Below are 11,526 nucleotides of genomic sequence, written 5' to 3'. Positions count from 1 at the left end.
CTCTTTTGCCGGCAATATGAATTAACGGCTTATGGAGCTTCCTATACTAATTAATATTTAATTAATAAAACACATTTTCGATGAAATAAATTCAGTTTCATTGTTCAATAATTTAATTCTAACGAATCCATCATTGTGCAATTAAATATACTGTCAAAAAATAAATATATATATATATATATAAATATACATTTATTTATATATATATTTATTTTAACAGTATATTTAATTGCAAAATGATGGATTAGTTTAAATTTAATTATTGAACAACGAAAGGCACTTTATTACAACGAAAATGTGTTTTATTATTTTAATAGATTAAACATGAGAGGCATCGGCATCGGCATACTGCAGCGGATCGCAAACCCCGGTAATAGCAATTCATGTAAACTGTTTCCCTGCTTTCCCAGATGCATCCAGAGGTGTTTGCATCACTTTCTTAAGATTTTATTTGTTATTTTTAGTTGAACCAGATTTCCAAGTAAATGACCGTATGTTTTCAGCCGCATGTCTATTTTTTCCCACGGCCGTAGTTTCATCCGCACATTTACAGCCGCATAAAAAATACAGCCACACAGTTACATAGTGTGAACCTAGCCCCTGAGTGTATGAAGGAAGGGATACCCAAATCCAGCCCCCAGATGCCACCCCCCCCCCATCCTCGGAGTTAGTGGGGAGATTATTCGGGAACTGATCTTCCCACTGCTGGATAAAGGTCACCACCTGTACGGGGATAACTTTTATACCAGCACCCCCTCTTCCGGTCCCTCGTTGCCCGAGCTACTGTAGCTTTTGGCACGATCCGAAAATATCAGAAGCAGTAATACCAGCCCTAATATTTAGCAGCCATGGAGCGGACCCAGCGCTTCTGGATATGAAGGACCCCGTATAGCACCAGGACAACATTTTCCAGGTGACGTCCCACACACAGGAGAACGGGAGACCCCAGAAGAAGCGCAGAGTGTGGCGTAACAGGGGGATCAGGAAGGACGCCATTTTCCAGTGTGACGCCTGTCCTGATCACCCCGGCCTCTGCATACTGGATCGCTTCAAGGCGTACCACACGTCATTGGAGTTCTACATTATCTAAATTCCTTCCCTTATTCCTATTTCAGGGGTCACGTTGATCCGGGGATTATTCTGATTGCCAATATGGAGTCAAGAACAAATTTTTTCCCACTGATGAGGCTACTGTCGTCTGCCTCACGAGGGGTTTTTGCCTTCCTCTGGATCAACACAGGTTGAATTTGATGGACACCTGTCATTTTCAACCTTATAAACTAATAATTGGCCTAATACCCACAAATAAATTAGAAATGTCCCTTTTCCCCAGCTAAATAGGTATGGCCGCCATTCACATTAGAGGATGCCATGATGCAATTATAAACCCTCTGTGATGCCAGGGCAGTAGAAACCCCCCACAAGTGACCCCATTCTGGAAACTACACCCCATAAGGAATCTAACAAGGGGGGCAGCGGGTATATGGCCCCCTGGTGACGGCCACATTTGAGACGTGAAAATGAAAAAAATGGTATTTTTTATTTTTAAGGCACATGTTCTACACATGTGCCCGTCACCAGTGGGGTCCATATGTTCACTGTACCCCTCGTTAGATTCCTTATGGGGTGTAATTTCCAGAATGGGGTCACTTGTGGGGGGTTTCTACTGTCCTGGCAGCACAGGAGCTTTGTAATTGCGACATGGCCTCCATCCTCCATTCCAGCCTCTAAATGGCGCTCTGTCCCTTTGGTGGCTTGCCCTGTGCCCATATGGCACATTATGTCCACATGTGGGGTATTTTCGCACTCAGGGAAAATTACCCTACACGTTTTGCATTTATTTTCTTTTTTAACCCCTTGTGGAAATGGAAAAAAATCAAGGCTAGACCAACATTTAGTGTAATTTTTTTTTAATTTTTACTCTAAATCATTGATCTTGTCATGATTTTTTCATTTTCACAAGGGGCTAAAAGATAAAAAAAAACACAAAATGTGTAGAGCAATTTCCCCTGAGTACAGAAATACCCCACATGTGGACATAAAGCGCCATGCGGGTGCAGGGTAAGCCTCCAAAAGGTAGGAGCGCCATTTGGCTTTTTGAGGCTGGATTTGACTGGAATGAATTTCGAGGGCCATTTTGCATTTAAAAGGCCCCTGTGTTGCCAAGACAGTTGAAACCTCCCACAAGTGACCCATTATGGAAACTACACCCCTCAAGGAATGTAACAAGGGGTGTAGTGAGCATATGGACCCCACTGGTGACGGGCACAAATGTGGAGCAATGTGGCGTGAAAATGAAATATTACATTTTTTACACTATAATGTTGGTTTAGCCTTGAATTTATCATTTTCTCAAGGGGTTAAAAGAGAAAAAAAAAACCACAAAATGTGTAGAGCAATTTCCCACGAGTCCGTAAATACCCCACCTGTGGACATAAAGCGCCATGTGGGTGCAGGGCAAGCCTCCAAAGGGAAGGAGCGCCATTTGGATTTTGGAGGTTGGATTTGGCTAGAATGGATGATGAACGCCATGTCGCATTTACAGAGCCTTCGTGCTGCCAAAACACTGGAAACCCCCCCACAAGTGACCCCATTCTGGAAACTGCACCCCTCAAGGAATCCAACAAGGGGTGTAGTGAGGATATGGACCCCTTGATGACGGGCACATTTGTGCCGTGAAAGTGAAAAAATGAAATTTTTCACTTTCACGTCACATTGTTCCACTTTTGTGCCCGTCACCAGTGGGGTCCATATGCTCAATGCACCCCTTGTTAGATTCCTTGAGGGGTGTAGTTTCCAGAATGGGGTCACTTGTGGGGGGTTTCCAGTGTTTTGGCAGCACGAGGGCTCTGTAAATGCGAAGTGGCCCTTGAAATCCATTCCAGTGAAATCCAGCTTCCAAAAGCCAATTGGCGCTCCTTCCCTTTGGAGGCTCGTCCTGCGCCCGCTTGGCACTTTATGTCCACATGTGGGGTATTTCCGTACTCGGGAGAAACTGCGCTACATGTTTTGTGTTTTTTTTTTTCCTTTTATCCCTTTGTGAAAATGAAAAATTGAAGGCTAGAACAACGTTTTAGTGTAAAAAATACTTTTGTCTGTGAAGCACCTGTGGGGTCCAAATGCTCACTGCACCCCTTGTTACATTCCTTGAGGGGTGTAGTTTTCTAAATGGTGTCCCTTTAGGGGTGTTTTTTAGGTTTTGGCACCCCAGAGCCTCTGCCAACCTGAAGTGGTACAGTCAGAAATGACCAAATATAACGGAGCCATTGAAATTCACTAGGCGCTCCTTTGTATCTGAGGCTTGTGGTTGCGTCAAATAGCGCAATAGGGCCACATGTGGGGTATTTCTATAAACTGCAGAAACAGGGCAATAAATATTGGGGTGCATTTCTCTGGTAATAGGTTCATAATTATGAAAAATATTGGATTACAATAAAATCTCTGCACAGAAAATTTTAATTTTCAAATTTCTTACACACTTAGCTTTTATTTCTGTGACTCCCCTAAAGGGTTAAAAAACTTTCTGGATCTGCTTTTGCAGAGTTTGGGGGGTGCAGTTTCTGAAATGTGGTGCTTTGTGGGGCTTTCTAACATACAGGCCCCTCAAATACACTTTAAACCCGAACAGGTCCCTAAAAATATCTGATTTTGAAATTTTGCAGAAAATTTGGAAAATTGCTGCTAATGTTTTAAGCTTTCTATTGTCTAAAAAAAAATTAAAGATAGTTTAATAAATGCCGCCAACATAAAGTAGACATGTTGCTAATGCTATTTGATATATAATTTATGTGGTATAACCATTTTCTGTATAAGCAGAAGAGTTTCAAATTTGGAAAAATGCATTTTTTAACAATTTTTCACGTTTATTTTGTTTTTCTTTTTCATAAAGATTCGTTATAAGTATCGACTCCAATTTACCAGAAATATGAAGTACCATATGTCACGAGAAAACAATCTCAGAATCAGCCGGATAGGTAAAAGCATCCCGAAGTTATTAATGAATAAAGTGACACAGGTCATATTCATAAAATTTGTCTCTGTCCTTAAGGCCATTTCAGGCTCTGTCCTTAAGGGGTTAATAAAAAGTTTGTTTATTTTATAAGGTTTACCAACTCTTTAAAGCATAGCCAGTTCTGAATGACTTGTAATGTAGTACTGCATTTACTAGCTTTTACTATAGAAAAGATCCATATTCCCTGGGGATAGCTTCAAGGACTACGGTGCACAAAGCAGATAGTTGTGCAGAAGTGTGCAAGTAGGAATCCAGTGTAAGGGTACGTTCACACATACCGGATCCGCAGCGGATTTCACGCTGCGAGTTTGCAGTGAATGTAATTATCCCAGGGCTGCTTCTTAGTGTCCTGCAGTCTGGTCGGGAGAAGGAAGGGGGTGGGAGTTGCTGCTGCTGCTGAAGCTGTGAGTTGCAGTCCTCTCCTATACTGTGCCCCCAACCTCTTCCGGGTCATAGGTCATGAGCTGCTGTCCTGCTGCTTCAGTAAGTGTATGTGTGTATGTATGTTTAAATGGAGTGTGTAAGTGTGCACATTTACATGTATGTCTGTGTAAATCCAATGTGTGTGTATCATGTGCACATAGATGTGTATGTATATCTGTATATGCAGTGTCTGTGTAAGTCTGCATATGGATGTGTATGTATGTCTGTGTGTGCAGTGTGTGTGTGTATGTCTGTATATGCAATGTGTGGCGTGTCTGTGTGTGCGCATATAACTGTGTGTATGTATGAATTTGTATGTGCAGTGTGTGTCTGTGTACATATGAATATGTATGTATGTGTGTATATGTGCGCATATGGACGTGTGTATGTATGTCTGTATACACAATATGTGGCTTTGTTGGTGTGCATATGGATGTCTGTCTATATGCAGTGTGTGTGCACATATAACTGTGCGTATGTATGTGCAGTATGTGTATGTGTGCATATGGATATGTATGTATGTCTGTGTGTATGCAGTGTATGTGTGCATATGGATATGTATGTATGTCTGTGTGTATGCAGTGTATGTGTGCATATGGATGTGTATGTATGTATGTATACCCAATATGTGGCTATGTTGGTGTGCATATGGATGTCTGTCTATATGCAGTGTGTGTGCACATATAACTGTGCGTATGTATGTATTTGTATGTCCGTATGGATATGTATGTATATCTGTGTGTATGTAGTGTGTCTGTGTCCATATAGATGTGTATATGCAGTGTGTGTTTGTGTGTCAGTGTGCATATGTATGTGTGTGTGTATGTGTATATGCTTCTTCTGTATTACAAAAAGGAGCACATCAGCCAGATGCAGATCCGAGCATATGAGGACTGCTATTTCTGGTGATACATATTGACATGTATGTGTATATGCAGTGTGTCTCAGTGTGCATATGATGGTGTGATTCTTGTATATGCATTATGCAGTAAGGGTATAGTATATATGTAGGGAAACAGTAGGTAGAAGAAAAGTGCACTATGCATGATTGTTTTTTCCCAACCACAGCATAGAAACACAGTGAAATGAATGAATTGAGCAGACTGACCCCCCCTCTCCTTTTCCCAGATGAGCAGGGCATGCATTTGCAACCTTTTGAGCAAGCCAGCAAGTGGACCTGTATAGTTATAAATGCCAGGGCTGAATCTCAGTCTCAGTCCGACCCTAAGCACATCTAACTTCTGTTTGTAGTTAGATGTGCAGTGCAGTTCTCTGCCGGAGCGCCCCTGGCCGCCCTCCTCCTGCAGCGTTCAGCTCCTCTCCTGCCCTGCGCGGCGCGGGAGCATGACGTCACCTTGACCGCACGTCCAGCCAATCAGTAAGGGGACGTGCGGTCTGGGTGACGTCATGCCACGCCGACCCTCAGGTAAGAGAACTCTCGGCGGGGGTGATGGTTGTGTGTGTGGGGGGAAGGCTGGGGGTGATAGTTGTGTGTGTGTGGGGGGGGGGGGGGGCTTGGTATGTGGTAGTTGTTTGGGAGGGCTGGGGGTGAATGTTGTGTGTGTGTGTGTGGGGGCTGAGGATGATAGTTGTGTGGGGGGGCTGGGGGTAAGAAGCTGTAGGGGGGGCTGGGGGTGGTAGTTGTGTGGGGGGAGGGCTGGGGGTGATAGTTGTGTGGGGGAGGGCTGGGGGTGATAGTTGTGGGGGGACGACTGAGGGAGATAGTTGTGTGGGGGAGGGCTGGGAGAGATAGTTGTGTGGGGGAGGGCTGGGGGTGGTAGTTGTGTGGGGGAGGGCTGGGGGTGGTAGTTGTGTGGGGGAGGGCTGGGGGTGGTAGTTGTGTGGGGGAGGGCTGGGGGTGGTAGATGTGTGGGGGAGGGCTGGGGTGATAGTTGTGTGGGGGAGGGCTGGGGGTGGTAGATGTGTGGGGGAGGGCTGGGGTGATAGTTGTGTGGGGGAGGGCTGGGGGTGGTAGTTGTGTGGGGGAGGGCTTGGGGTGTTAGTTTGGGGGGCTGTAGTTGGGTGGGGGCTGTTTTGTGGGAGGCTGGTGGTGTTAGTTGTTTAGGGGGCTGGGAGTGGTAGTTGTGGGGGAAGCTGGGGTAGTAGTCGTGTGAATGACTGTGGGGGTAGTTGTGTGTATGGCTGGGGAGGGGGGGGGGGGGGTCGGGTGATGGGTGTGCCGAAAAAAAGGGTTTGCACAGGGAGCCATTTACCCTAAGGCCGGCCCTGAGTACAGTACGGTAGATTACTTTATTCTTATGGTGCCACAGATAACATTATACTCACCTGAACTCGAACCATCAACTGTATGTGTGAATGGACACTGAAACAGATATGGCATTTTCCCTTATCTGTCATGGCGCCCGATAAGATGGAAATCTAGTGCCGGAAGTGATGTATGGCTGTATATGGCTGTAGCGCCAATCCCAGACTACACGCAGAGGTGGTTTGCAGGAATGAGTTCCAGCTGATGTATATACTCTATTATACTTTACACCGCAGTTATATGATTTGTACACCGTGATGATTGTATATGTATCAACCCCTTGCCGCAAAATGACGTTCCGGGAACGTAATTTTCTCCCTGCCGCCCCCCTCTGTCCCCTGCAGAGATCGGGAAGCAGGAGGAGGCTGTGTTAACCCCATAGACACTGCGGTCCTGCCAACTGTGTCTATGGAGCAGCTGGAGGGAGATCCACTTCCTCTGACCCCCCCCCCCCCTTCCCCCTCGGGAGCCGCGCAATGGTCCGAGCGGCTCCGGGGGGGGGGAATGTTGTTACCATAGCAAGCCAGACCCTGCTTCCTGCATCTGGGCTGCTATGGATGACAGTGATCAGGCCCCTGCACTGAGGCAGGGACCTGATCAAGTGAATGAGCTGTCAGCTTCTGACAGCTCATTCATTCTCTATAATACATTACAGCACTGATCATGTGCTGTAATGTATTATAGAGGTACCTTAAAAAGTGAAAGTACACACAAATACATACATACACAAATAAATAAATACATAAATAAATAAATACACAAATAAAATAATTAATTGAATAAATAATTAGTTATACACATTCCCCATCCCCCTTTATAAATGAGATACATATATGTGGTAATGACCCCGTCTATTAACCTGTTACATTAATTATCCCGCCCGATTAACGCCACAAAAAAATTAATAAAAAAAATAATTAAAATGACAATTTTTTGTTAATCCCACCCCATAAAAAATATAGATAAAAGCAAAACATCACATGTACTCATAAGGTGCACCACTAAAAACGTCAGCTTATGCCGCAATAAAAAGCCCTCACATAACTTCATTGGTGAAAAAATAAAAATATTGCTGCTCTTTGAGGCTTCACACTGCGTATATGTCCGGCCGCATATTTTCGGACATATACGCGTTAAACTCCGGCTGGGGATTTACGCTACTTGCGGCCGGCTACGTACGGAGCGCAAACTTACGCCCACAGTCTACTTACGCTTCCCGAGCGCGCTACGTAGCGATCTGACAGCGGTCTTTTACTTGGAAATCTTCGCCTAGCCCCACAGAACCTTTTGGATCGGCACAAAAAGCTGTAAAAATGAAGAAATCACCACTACGTACGGGACCGCATGGTACGCTACGGGCGTAAGTTACGGCATTTTCGTCCTCAAACAATGGTCTGGCTCATTTTTTACGGCGCCGCGTACGATCCGGGCGTAAGTTCTTACGTAGTGTGAACTGTGCAGCCGTAGATCGTATACTTTCCATTGTACGCAAACTACGTAAGTCTCCGGCCGCTTATTCACGAAACGCGCTACGTCCGGAGACTTACGTAGTGTGAACATAGCCCCAATATGCAAGACACAAACAGTTTTTATAGTATAAATGCCATAAACTATAATAAAAGCTTTATAACATGGATATCGCTGTAATCATACCTCCCTGAAGAATAACGATAACATGTCATATGTAACGTATAGTAACCGGCGTACAAAAAAATTGTGAAAAAACGCTGCTAAATTGTGTTTTTTATTCATACCACCTCATAAAAAATATAATAAAAAAATAAGAGATCACGGTATGGCGTGAAATTCTACAAACTCTGTGAGAGTACCTCAGGGTACACTTACAGATTTAGGGTACGTGCACACTGCGGAATGGCCAGGTATAACCCTTTGTGCATTCAGTAGCTGGCACCCGCCGGCGTACTGATGCAGACGCACACGTCTCCATCCGTGTCATAGACTCCATGTTATGCATGGGCAGATTCCGTCCTCCGTCTAAAGAATTAACACGTTCATTCTTTGGACAGAGGGCAGAATCCGCCCGTGCATAGAATGGAGTGTGACACGAGTGGAGACGCGCGCCTGCATGAGTCCGCCGGCAGGTGCCAGCTGCGGAATGCACAAAGGGTTATCCTTCTCCATTCCACAGTGTGCACGTACCCTTAGAGTGTATGAAGGAAGGGACACGCGAATCCAGCCCCCAGATGCCCCCCCATCCTCCGAGTTAGTAGGAAAATTGTTCGGGAACTGATCTTCCCACTGCTGGATAAAGGTCACCACCTGTACGGGGATAACTTTTATACCAGCGCCCCCCTTTTCCGCTCCCTCGCTGCCCGAGCTACTGTAGCTTGTGGCTCAATCCAAAAATATCAGAAGCAGTAATAGAGCCCTAATATTTAGCAGCCATGGATCGGACCCAGCGCTTCTGGATATGAAGGACCCCGTATCGCACCAGGGCAACATTTTCCAGGTGACGTCCCCCACACTGGAAAACAGGAGACCCCAGAAGAAGTGCAGAGTGTGGTGTAACAGGGGCTCAGGAAGGACACAATTTTCCAGTGTGACACCTGTCCTGATCCCCCCGGCCTCTGCATACTGGATCGCTTCAAGGCGTACCTCACGTCATTGGAGTTCTACATTTTCTAAATTCTTTCCCTTCTTCCTATTTCAGGGGTCATGTTGGTCCAGGGAATATTCTGATCGCCATTTTGGAGTCGGGAAGGAATTTTTTTTCCCAGTGATGAGGCTACTGTCGTCTGCCTTATGAGGGTTTTTTGCCTTACTCTGGATCAACATAGGTTAATTTTGATGGGCACCTGTCATTTTCAGCCTTATAAACTAATAATTGGCCTAATAACCCCAAATAAATAAAAAATTGTCCCTTTTCCCCAACTAAATAGGCATGGCCGCCATTCCCATTAGAGGCTTGCCATGATGCAATTACAAAGTCCTTGTGCTGCCAGGAGAGTAGAAACCCCCCACAAGTGACCCCATTCTGGAAACTACACCCCATAAGGAATCTAACAAGGGATGCAGCCTGGATATGGCCCCCTGGTGACGGACACATTTGTGCCGTGGAAAAGGGAAAAAAAATTGTATTTTACACTTTCATTGCACATGTTCTACAAATGTGCCCATCACCAGTGGGGTCCATATTCTCACTGCACCCCTTGTTAGATTCCTTGAGGGGTATAGTTTCCAGAATGGGGTCACTTGTGGGGGGTTCCCAGTGTCCTGGCAGTACAGGAGCTTTGTAATTGCGACATGGCCTCCCTCCTCCATTCCAGCCTCTAAATGGCGCTCTGTCCCTTTGGTGGCTTGCCCTGTGCCCATAAGGCACAATATATCCACATGTGGACATTACCCAAGGGTAATTACCCTACACGTTTTGCATTTGTATTCCCTTTTAACCCCTTGTGGTAATGAAAATAATCAATGCTAGACCAATCATTGATTTAGTCTTAATTTTTTCATTTTCATAAGGGGTTTAAAGATAAAAAAAAAACACAATGTGTAGAGCAATTTCCCCCGAGTACTGAAATACCCCACATGTGGACATAAGGCGCCATGCGGGTGCAAGACGAGCCTCCAAAGGGAAGGAGCGCCATTTGGATTTTGGAGGCTGGATTCGGCTGGAATGGATTTTCAAGAGCCATGTTGTATTTAAAAGGCCTCTGTGTTGCCAAGACAGTAGAAACCCCCCACAAGTGACCCCATTCTGGAAACTATACCCCTCAAGGAATCTAACAAGGGGTGCAGTGAGGATTTGGACTCCACTGGTGACGGGCACATTTCTGCAGTGAAAGTGAAAAAATTTAACTTTTCACTTTCACGTCACATTGTTCCACATTTGTGCTAGTGGGGTCCATATGCTCACTGCACCCCTTGATAGATTCCTTGAGGGGTGTAGTTTCCAGAATGGGGTCACTTGTGGGGGGGGGGGTGTCCAGTTTTTTGGCAAATTAATTAATTGGCTTTGTAAATGCGATATGGCCCTTGAAATCCTTGAAATGACCAAATATAACGGGGGCGTTGAAATTCACTAGGAGCTCCTTTGTATCTGAGGCTTGTGGTTGCGTCAAATAGCGCAATAGGGCCACATGTGGGGTATTTCTATAAACTGCAGAAACGGGGCAATAAATATTGGGGTGCATTTCTCTGGTAATAGGTTTATAATTATGAAAAATATTGGATTATAATAAAATTTCTGCGCAGAAAATTTAAATTTTACATTTTCTTACACTCTTAGCTTTTATTTCTGTGACCTAAAGGGTTAAAACACTTTCTGGATGTGCTTTTGCACAGTTTGGGGGGTGCAGTTTCTGAAATGGGGTGCTTTGTGGGGCTTCATAACATAGTCCCCTCACATACACTTCAAATGTGAACTGGTCCCTGGAAAAATAAGATTTTAAAACTCTTGTGAAAATTTGGAAAAATGCTGCTAAACTTTGAAGCTTTCTATTGTCTTAAAAAATTGAAGGCAAGTTGAATAAATGCCGCCAACATAAAGTAGACTTATTGCTTATGCTATTTATATAATTTATGTGGCATAACCATGGTCCTTAGTAGCACAAAATTTCTAAGTAAAAAAAATGCAATTTTTCACATTATTTGGGGTTTTCTCATAAAGATAGGCTGTAAGTATCGACTCAATTTTACCAGAAATATAATGTATAACATGTCACGAGAAAACAATCTGAGAATGAGCCAGATAGGTAACAGCATCCTGAAGTTATTAATGGATAAAGTGACACAGGATATATCACCAAATTGGTATCATACACTATTATTGGTTATATGAGTGCTTGTATAGTGGTAGTATACA

The sequence above is a fragment of the Dendropsophus ebraccatus genome, chromosome 13 (genome assembly GCF_027789765.1).
Source record: "Dendropsophus ebraccatus isolate aDenEbr1 chromosome 13, aDenEbr1.pat, whole genome shotgun sequence".
In the NCBI taxonomy this organism is placed as follows: Eukaryota; Metazoa; Chordata; class Amphibia; order Anura; family Hylidae; genus Dendropsophus; species Dendropsophus ebraccatus.
The sequence above is the reverse complement of the archived record's forward strand: the minus strand, read 5'-3'. Positions refer to the sequence as shown.